This window comes from Elephantulus edwardii, unplaced genomic scaffold (assembly GCF_000299155.1).
Source record: "Elephantulus edwardii isolate Elephantulus edwardi_28Jun2011 unplaced genomic scaffold, EleEdw1.0 scaffold00275, whole genome shotgun sequence".
Classification (NCBI taxonomy): Eukaryota; Metazoa; Chordata; class Mammalia; order Macroscelidea; family Macroscelididae; genus Elephantulus; species Elephantulus edwardii.
In genome coordinates, this window is record NW_006400025.1 from 2,412,699 (window position 1) to 2,424,094 (window position 11,396).

At 38.3% G+C, this 11,396-nt stretch overlaps 1 pseudogene; it reads left to right on the forward strand.

Annotated features, from left to right (window-relative positions):
- The first annotated feature begins 7,750 nt into the window (after positions 1-7,750).
- LOC102870235 lies at positions 7,751-8,123 on the forward strand (annotated as a pseudogene).
- Positions 8,124-11,396: the final 3,273 nt, after the last annotated feature.

An 11,396-nucleotide genomic window follows, 5' to 3' on the forward strand; every position in this document is an offset into this window, starting at 1 on the left:
ACAGTTGTCCTCCAGTCCTCTTAGATCCTCTCTATTCTTGTGTGTAGTCTGTGGGGATCTCTCCAGGCTGTGTCCATGTCTTCTAAAGTTTAGAATTGTCCTTGGTGGTCCTGATGAGCGCAGGAGCCAGAGACCACCTTCCTCTGGCAGGCAGTTACACTCTCTTTATCCAGTGTGGGATTTATCTGTACTTCTTAAGTTCTCTAGTACTGAAAAATGGCTCCTCTGTCATTTTAAAACTCACAGTAGAGATTCTTGGATAGAGTGTGAAATATATGGAAAACAAAACTCAAATTCATAAATATGCCCAGATTTATTGATCTATTAGAGACTTGTGGAACCCTCTAGACTATAAAACATCTTTACCTTTATAGCCGGGAAATGAACTGATCACTGTGATACAACTTTCAATGAAATGATAAATCTGTACAGAGAACAAAACCATTTTGGAGCAGTTAGTCCTTAGAACAATCAGCAATACAAGATGGTAGGTGAAGAATTTATTCAGAAACAAACTCAGATAGCAAGGAGTGAGAACACAGTATGTTGAATGAAAACTAGAACAAGGAGATAATTAATGGAAAAAGACCTGATAAACATAGGAATTGTATTTAAGTCACCAAACAAAATGTGCACAAATGTTTGAATGAAATGCCAGTCTATTTCATAAGCTTTCTCTCAAAACATGATAAAAAGGTTTTGTAAAAAAGAAAATAATTTTATCAATTAACAAAAAACAACAAACAAAAGCCAAACACTTCACAAACTTAAAGCTTTAGAATCTTCTTTGACTTGACCTCTAACCTACTCCATTTTATTACCAGTTAATGTTAAGTCTATTACAAATAATTATTTCTCATACAGACTTTTTGGTACTTATTAGAACACTTTAAGCTATAACATCATGATATTATTATCACTGACCTTTCTTACCCTTGTTTTTATTTAGTTTATTTCTACCATTACATCATACTCTAGTTTTCTTCCTCTACCTCCTTTGTAGACACCCACCCTAATTGGTTTCCATGAATTTCTTTAAACATGAGTTTATTTTTAGAAAATATACAGTGTAGGGGAGCTCTGGTGGCCTAGTGGCAAGAAGCTACACTGCAATCCCAGAGGCAAGCGGTTCGAATCCACTACATGCTCTGCTAGAGAAGGAGGGACAATTGCCTCCTGTACCAGTGAGATCTGATTTGATGGTACACACACACAAAATAATAAATTTTTTTAAAAAAATGGGGGCGCTCTGGTGGCCTAGTGGCAAGAAGCTGCACTGCAATCCCAGAGGCATGTGATACGAATCCACCAGATGCTCTGCTGGAGAAGGAGGGGCAATCTCCTCCTGTACCAGTCAGATCCAATTTGACTGTACACACACACAAAATAATAAAAAAACTAAAAAAATTAAAGAAAATATACAGTGTGACACATGTAGATTTCATTTGCATATATGTTAAAAATACAGAGTTTAGTGTTCACTTTAATTTTTTTTTACTTACTCTTGCCTACTCCACATTTTTTTGCCTACTCTTCCTTGAAATTTCTCCTCTAGAAATCATTTTTCTATATACAATGAGTAATACTGTTTACTTTATGCACACTGGCAATGGGTCTATATGTATATAAGTTTCTGAATAAGGATGGATCATACTTAGTTAAGAGATGATGGATATTTAGCAAATATAAAAGAACCTTGTACTGTAGACTTGTAGGACTGATTGTGAGAAAGGCTTCCAGAGCACCTTTTATCACATTCTCTAGAATTTTCTTTTTCTTTAAAAAAAAATTTATATTTTGTTTACTTACAAAATTTGTATACACATACCACCCTGAACGCGCCCGATCTCGTCTGATCTCGGAAGCTAAGCAGGGTCGGGCCTGGTTAGTACTTGGATGGGAGACCGCCTGGGAATACTGGGTGCTGTAGGCCTGAAAAAAAAAATTTGTATACATTCTTATTCACCCTTTCCTTTACCTACTCCTCCCTCCACCCATCCAATTGTGCAATCCTATGATAGGAGCTCTTATACATTGTTGGTGGAATTGTAAGATGGTACAAAAACTTTGGAAAGCAGTTTGGCTTTTCCTCAAAAAACAGAACATAGAAATTCCTATGACCCAGATATTCCACTGCTTCTGAGAAAATGAGAATTGAGGCACAAACAGAGACTGGTACACCAATGTTGGTAGCAGCGTTGTTCACCATCACAAGAACATAGAAACAGCCGAAATTTCCAAATACAATGAAATGGATTAAGAAATTAGGATACATTCATACAATGAAATATTATGCAGCATGCAAGAGCAATGATTTTGTAAATTATTATCTAACTTGGGAGTGACTGGAAAGCATTGTGCTAAAAAATGAACTCTGTCTCATAAAGACAGATAGTGTGTAAGGCCATTATTGCAGGAGGACCCAAGGAGGGGAGTAGGGGAGCAGAGGCTTGAAGATGGGCAAGGTGTAGGAGAGGGAGAGGTTTAACCATAGGGTCACAGAATTGTCTTAAAATTGGGAATTCAATGAGAGATCTTGGCTTTCTATTGTGAGACTTGGTATCACTCTTCTTTTCTAACACTCAATCTGTCATCTCATTATAACTAAAAATCATACTAGTTACATATTTTGCTGTTGTTATTTGATGTCCTGAGCCATACTTAACATTTCTACTATGTTCAAGCCCATTGTTAGACTTACTGTGACCCTCCACCTTTCCAGTCATGGAGACCTGGTGCCCTTTTCCAAGGACTAGAGAAGAATATTGAATATACAATAGACTGCTAGGAAAACAAACAGGTTCGTTCTGGAAAGGGTGAAACAAGGTTTCTCCTTAGAGGCAAGGATTATGAAACTTCATCTGGCATACTTTGAAAATGTTTCAAGAAGGGAGCAGTCCTTGCTTGGGAGACGCATCATGCTTGGGAGGGTGGAGGAACAGTGCAGGAGAGGAAGACCCTTGATGAGATGGATTGATTCCATGACTGGGGTAATGGGAGTAGATATGCCACACTTCTTCTTTTCAATAGTGCATTAAAACCATTCACATTCAGTGTGACTATTGAAAGGTGGGATTTTATCGCTATCATGTTTGTTCAGTTGTTTTTTTTTGGTGTTGTTGCTAGTTACTTTGGTCCATGCTGCTTTCTGTGGTACCTCTGTAAGAAGGACATCTCTCAGTGTTTCCTGCAACTCTGGTCTTATCTGTACAAATTCTCTTAGGTTCTGTTTTTGTTGTTTTGTTTTTTTTTCTGGGAATATCTTGGTCTCTCATTCATATTTGATGGGTAATTTTGCTGGGTACAGTATTCTTGGTTTACAGTTGTGTTTTTTGCATGTTTGATATATGTCCTTGCTTACATGGTTTCTGCCGAGAAATTAGCACTTAATCTTATCTGCTCTCCCTTATATGTTATTTATTGTTTCTCCCTTCCTGCTTTCAGAAATCTCTCCTTATCTTTGGTTCTGGCAAATTTGAGTATGATATGCCTTGGTGTTTTTGTGGGTTTTTTTTCAGGGGGGCTGTTATTTTATATGGTATTCACTAAGCTTCGTGAATATATATTGTCTCGTTTTGCATTACGCCTTGGAAGTTTTCCTCTAGTAATTCTTCCACAACTTTTTTGGTGTCTTTACTTGATGCTTCCTGTTTTGGGATTCCAATTATGTGCATGTTATTTCTCTTTATGGTGTCCCACATTATTCTTAAGTTTTCTTCTTTTTCCTTCATTTTTGATTCTGCTTTTTGCTCTAGCAGATCAGTGGTTACAATTTTATTTTCTATTTCACTGGTTCCATGTTCCATCTCTTCAATTCTACTCATGTGTCCCTCCATTCTTTTGATAGCATTTGAAATATTGGACCTCATATTTTGTATCATGGTTTCTTGTTTTTCCAGTGCCATTAATGTCCCATTTGTTTTATCTGACTTGTTCTGGATTTATTTATTTTTTTTTTAGCTCCTTCTGGTTTTTGCTTGCAGTAGCCTGTAGTTCTTCACATTTGTCTTTCATCCACTGAAAATATTCAATCATTGTTCTTTTAAATTCTATGTCAAAAAGTTCCATCAGACTTTCTGGCTTCAAGAAATCCATTGATATTGTGTCACCTTTTGTAATTGACATCTTGCTTTGTGCTTATGTAGTGATGGCATAGCTTGCTTTCTTCATGGCATTGATATGTTCTTGATCTGAAGACAATGCTCAAGAAATCAGTTGGGAAGCTACTCCACTTGTGTTTTTCTCTGAACTTCTGACTCAAGGGAAAGTTCTGGTCAGAGCCTGTGAGAGAAGCCTCTTATAGATAAGTCAGACCAAGGTGCTCTGGATTAAAGGCAATTTGATTGACTGGAAGTGTAGGCACAAATGTGAAGACAAATCATGGTGGGACAGGCATCGGGGTAGGGTGAACATAGGGGCTGGTCAACCATTTTAGGACCTCACTCAGACTTCAGCTGTCCAGGTATGCTTATGAGTGGGGACCCTACACAAATTCCTGCTGTCCATTTCATATCCAGTGGCTCTTACTCAGTGGTACCTGCCCCACAGCCCTTACTCAAGTACCCTCAGGCAGTTGCCCCTGCTCCAGCAGGTACCTGGGTCCGGGGGATCCAAGAAGACTCAGTCAAATTCCCACCAACCCACTCACCACTGGCTAGTCTGTGGTGCCCATGAAAGTTCAGTCAAATTCCCACTGGCCTGCTCACTCTTGGGTGCTCTCCCAGGCAATTGATAATGCCCAAGAAAACTCAGATAAATTCCCACAGGCCCACCCATTCCTGGTCAGTCAGCATAGCCTGAAATAACTCAGCCAAATTCCCACCAGTGGGCCTGCTCTTGGGTGTTCTCCCAGGCAATTGGTGGTACCCAAGAATATCCATTCAAATTCCAGCAGACCCACACACTCTTAGTGGGGCTTCAGAGAACTCATTCCATTTCCTGCTCACTTTTCGCCTGTTGGGTAGGTCTCACAGCAACTTGAACGGTGGCTTCTGGATTTGACAGGGCCCACGGCGTGGCTTTATGTTCCTGTAGCTTCAAAACTAATTGTTCCAAGAAAAGTTCTGATTCAAATTCTCACTGTCCACATCATGCCCTGTCGGTCAGTCTCTGTATGGCATGAAGGTATCTCTCATGGCCTGTCTCTATGCAGCTTGCTTTTCCTCCATCTCTTCACACTGCACACTCTACCACCACCATCTTGGAATTACACAATTAGCATTTTTTCAAGCTGAAATAATTACAGAAAAAATTCAAGCCTCAGTTGTAATAATGAAAGGGGTCAGTCAGGGATGTATTTTGTCTTCATGCCTTTTCAATCTGTATGCAGAACAGATCATCCAAGATGCTGGGCTGTACGAGGAGGAATGTGGCATCAAGATTGGTGGAAGACTCATCAACAGCCTGTGTTATGCAGATGACACAACCCTGCTTGCTGAAACTGAGGAGAACCCGAAGCGCTTGCTGCAGAAGGTCAAGGACTGCAGTCTTTAATATGGATTGAAGCTCAACCTCAAGAAAACAAAGATTCTCACCACTGGGCCAATTGGCAGCATCAGTATGGATGATGAAGAGATTGAAATACTTAATAGTTTTAGTTTACTTGGCTCCACAACCAACACCCTTGGTAATAGCAGCCAGGAAATCAGGAGACAAATTACACTGGGAAAGTCAGCTGTGAGGGACCTCGACCTCTCAAGAGTACTGTAGAGCAATGATGTCAAGCTGGAGACTAAGGTGCGCCTGATCCAGGCTATAGTCTTTGCAATTACATGCTATGCATCGGAGAGTTGGACAGTGAATAGGGATGATAGAAAGAGAATTGATGTCTTTGAGCTGTGGTGCTGGAGAAGAGTGTTGAATATACCATGGACTGCTAGGAGGCAAACAGGTTTTTCCTTGAGAGTGTGAAGCCAGAAAGTTCCCGGGAGTCAAGGATTCTGAAGCTTCGTCTGACATACTTTGGGCATGTTGCAAGGAGGGGACTGGTCCTTGGAGAGGGACATCATGCTTGGGAGAGGGGAGGGATGGCACAGAAGAGGAAGACCCTTGATGAGATGGATCAATTCTGTGAGTGGAGAGGCGGGAGTGAATGTGTTTGAGATGGTGAGGTTGGCACAGGATAGAGCAGCGTTTAGGGCTCTTGTCCATAGAGTCACTATGAGTCTCAAATAACTCGATGGAACATAACAACAACAACAATATAGGAAATATCAGAACAAGATGGAAAGAATACAAAAAAGTCAATATCCCAGAAAAACAAATTTGTTTACACTGAAACATTTCAGAAAGTAGCATAATGATCAAGAGCCAATGGAAATGTTAGAATTCCAACCTGAACTGAAGGCACTGGCAAATAATACAGCCCTACAAGTTGATAGAATACCAATTGATATGTTCCAACAAGCAGGTGCAGCCCTGGACATATTAAATTTGGAAGATAAGTACCAACCCAACCAGAAGAGGTATGTATTTGTTCTGATTCTAAAAAAAGAGGGGGGTTATGTAACTGTGGACATTATTGAGCAATTGAATTATTACTGAAGATTTTTATAAATTACTGTATTTGCACATCTATAGGTTACTTCAGAAATTCAAGCAGAATTCAGAGTTTATTGAATGAGGAATATTTTTATGAGTTTTGGATGAAAGCAAATAATGCCAGAAAGATATTTACTTGTACCTCTTATTAACTATGCTAAGACATTCAGCTGCACGGATCATATTAAATTATAGATAATTGTGTTGATGTGAGGTTCTGTGAAGTTGTAAGCAATCCATAGTTGACCCCCTAGATGATTTTCAGAGGCAATAAATGGCACTGGAGGAGATTGTTTCTCTTTCTCCCATAGGAGCAGCTGGTGGAATTAAGCCACATACCTCTGTATTGGCAGCACAGCTCCTTACCCAACATTGAATGAAGGGAAATTCCTAAATATTTAAAATCGTGCTCACATGAAAGCCATGCATAGACCAAAATCCAGTTGCTTGAATAGAATGAAGGGATACTACTTGGTCTAAAATTATAAAAGGTGGACTTTTCATCAACTTATTCCAGTTGTATGCTGACTGAAACAAGCTTGACTATATGCAGAAGAACATGGCATCAGGACTGAAGAAAATGTCATCAGTAACCTATGTTATACATATGATACAACCTTGATTACAGGAAATAAAAAAGACTTGAAGTACTTCAGAAAATCAAAGACTGCAATGTTCAATATTGATTACAAGAAAACAAAAATGCTCACCTGTGAACCAGTACTACTATCATGATAGCTGGAAAAAAGATTTAAATTGTCAATGACTTCATTTTACTCAGATCCACAAATGACGTCTGTAGTAGCAAGAATCAAGTAAGAATAATTACTACATTGGGCAAATTTGCTGCAAATAACTCTTTAGAGTTAAAAAAACAAATAAGGCAAGCTCTGGTGGCCTAGTGGCAGGAAACTGCACTGCAATCCCAGAGGTGTCCGGTTCAAATCCACCAGATGCTCTGCTGAAGAAGGAGGAACAATCAATCGCCTCCTGTACCAGTCAGAGCCAATTTGACAGTACACACATAAAAAGAGTAAATAAAAAACAAACAAACGAACAAACAAACAAAAATTCCCAGAAAACAAAAGCCACCACCACCAAAAAATTCAATACAATTCAATACAAATTCAAAAATACATCAAACCAAAGCCACAGGGTCTCTTTTCTCTTGGGCTTGGATCAGGCGACAGCAAGGTTTTATCGCTCAGCCATGGCCAAAATCAAGGCTCAGGACCTTCGCGGAAAGAAGAAGGAGGAGCTGTTAAAACAGCTGGACGATCTGAAGGTGGAGCTTTCCCAGCTGCGCGTCGCCAAAGTGACAGGCGGTGCGGCTTCTAAGCTCTCCAAAATCCGAGTTGTCCGAAAATCCATTGCCCGTGTTCTCACTGTTATTAACCAGACCTCAGAAGGAGAACCTCAGAAAATACTATAAGGGTAAGAAGTACAAACCCCTGGATCTGCGGCCCAAGAAAACACGTGCCATGCGCCGAAGGCTCAACAAGCATGAGGAGAATCTGAAGACCAAGAAGCAGCAGCGAAAAGAGCGCCTGTACCCACTGCGGAAATATGCAGTCAAGGCCTGAACTTAAATAAATAAAACACAAAACTAAAAAAAAAAAAACAACAAAAAACAAAAAAACAAAGCCACAGGGTCAATTGCTTCATATGCCTGTAAAAGTTGGACAGTAAAAAAGGGGGGAAAAGGATGTTTTCAAGTTTAGTATTGATAAAGACTATTGAATATTATACCAACTGCCAAAATAACAACGAACATATCTTGGAGGAAGTGCAACCAGGGTATTTTTAAGAAGTACAAATGAGGAAATTCTGCCTCACTTCTATGGACATGTTCTCAGAACAGACCAGTGCCTGAAAAAACATATTAGGGTAAGAAAAGTAAATGGTTAAGAGAAGAGTCTTAATGGGTTGGATTGATACAGTGACGGCAACAATGGGCTCCACATAGTGGAACTTGTCAGGATGGCACAGGAAATAGAACGGTTTTGAGCTATTGTTCAATGAATTTCGGTGAGTTGTAGTGGATCGGAAGGCACCTACCAAAACCAAACATATCTCTACCATCTGTCCAAATACCATGAATAAACTAATTTTTCTAAAACCCCCCTAACTCATTGCTGTTTTGTTTATTCCACTTCATTGCTAGCCCATTGACTTATCTTTCCTTGACTTCCCCCAACCCCCATTCCTTGTATGTATTTTTTTAATTTTTTTAAAAAAATTTATTGTGATTTCTATGGAAGTTTACAACACATATTGGTTTTAGACTCAATCATTTATATATACACATTTTTCTTTATTACATTAATTACTATATCTGCAGTGTTTGATTTATCCACTTTGTGTATACTGCCTTTCTCTTCACGCATGTTAATAAGCGTTTATTATCTATTAACTTTTATTCACCTCTTTTTTTCCTTCTTGCCCTTCATAGCCATCTAAGAATTACTCTCTCTAGGTAAAACTCTCCCCACTCCTATTTTTTTTTAATTATTTTTTATTTTTACAGAGGTTTTGGATTTCCATTCATTCATTGCCGCAATTTTCTCCCTTCCCACCCCTCCCCACCAGCTCGCTTCCCCCTCTGAAGAGGGAAAAAAAATTCCTTCATTAGTATACAATTCCCACGTCCCTCCCCCCACCCCCCACCCCGAGTACACTTCTCTATGCAACCTTAATTCTGGATTCCTGTATAAACTGTTTGTGCTTTGTGAGTGACTTTACATAATGACCTGTAGAGTTATCCATGTTATACAGTGATTGCAGATTCTTTATTAATCTTACACAGCACTCCTTTGTTAATGTTACAGTGTCATCCACTTTGCATAATATTTCATGAGTTCCTTGTTTTTCAATACTGCGTAGTATTCCATTGTGTGAATATACCAGAGCTTCTCTATCCATTTGTTTGTTGATGGGCACTTGGATTGTTTCCAGCTCTTTGCTATTGCGAACAAAGCTGCAATAAACATGGTTGTGCATTTATCTGCTTGGGCAGCAGTTATGGTTTCTTTAGGGTATATTCCCAGCAGGAATTGCTGGGCCAAATGGTATTTCTATCTGCAACATTTTGAGAAAGCGCTATACAACCTTCCATAGCGGTTGCACCATTTTACACTCCCACCAACAGTAAATAAGGGTTCTAGTTTCTCCACAACCTCACGAGCATTTGATGTTTGCTCTTCTGTTAAATCTTGCTGCTCTTACTGGGGTGAGATGATATCTCATAGTTGTTTTGGGTTCAGGGATCCTTGAGAGGTTTGAAATTCACAAGTTGCTTAACACTTTGACCTGTGTTTTAAGATTGGAAAAGCTTCTTTAAAGATGCCACTAAGGTCTGATATGTCTAGTTAAGAAATTGACTTCTGTGAACTTATTATCTTTTAAAAAACAGTTTTCCTTAGATTCAATTAATATACTATAAATTTCATATTCAAATTGTACAATTCAGTAACTTTTAGCACATTGAAAATTGTATAGCAGTGAGCTCTGGTGGCTAGTGGCAAGAAGCTGCACTGCAATTCCAGACATATGCAGTTCTAATCCACCAGATACTCTGTTGGAGAAGGAGGGGCAATCTCCTGCTGTACCACTCACGTCTGATTTGACGGCACACACACACACACACACACACACACACACACACAAATAAAATAATTTAAAAACAAAATTGTATAATAATTAGTAGTAAGAACTATATAATTCTAGAACATTGTCTATAACCTTTAAAGTAACGCTATAACTTTCTGTAATTTTTCTTCAGCCTTACACCAGTTACCGTCTACAATTAATTTATACCACTCTGGGATTTCCTACTCTAAACATTTTATATAAATGGAATAATACAACATATAACCTTTCATATTAGTCTTATTTCACTTAGCTTAATGTTTCAGATTTGCCTATGGCATAGTTGCATAAGACACTTGTTCTTTTTTCTGTGAATGTGTAAGATTCCATTTTATGGGTTACCACATTTTCTTTGTCAATTAATTAGTTGACGACATTTGGATTGTTTCTACATTTTGTCCATAATGATTAATGCTATTATGAACATCTGTGGACAATCTTTCTTGTGGGCATATCTGTTTGCATCTCTTGGCTGTATTTTTATTCTTTTTACAAAGAATAGAATTGTTGAGTCATATGGCAACAGTATGTTTAATTGTTTGAAAAACTGCCAGACTGTCCCAGAATGACTCTAAAGTTTTGCAATCCAGTAGCAGAATTTGAGATTTCAGATTTCTATACATCCTTTGAAATACTAGTTATTATTTGCTGTTTTTATTTTAGCCACCTTAGTGAGGGTACATAAACATTTTAAACAAATGAGAAATAAAATGTCAAAATTTCTATCAGAAGAAATTCTTAAGTTTGCCCTTCAATATAAAATTTCTAGTGTAAATGGAAGAATATTGAAGGAAAAGAGCTAACCAGGATATTTCAAAGGATGCTGCCAGAACTATAGAGTATTAGAATGTTAAATATCATATCTGAAAAAATACAGAGTGATGAAACCAAAACTAGAAAATCAGTCTACATTTTTTAAATTGAAATAACAGGAAAAGTCTTGGCATTATTGAATAAGTCTATGGACAAAATACTGGACAAAATAGGAAGCATCAAATGAACATGAAAGGATTACATATTGTCACTGTCGTAGAGGGAATTGTTCAAGCATATAATAAAAAAAAAAACACCCCAAAACAAAACTAACTGTACTTGATGAGGAAATCCAAACTGCACTGAAGACATTGGCAAGAAACAGGAACTGATGGAATTATTAAAATAGAGATTTTTAAGAACTCTATGCAATGCTCAGGCTGTACGTTCATAGG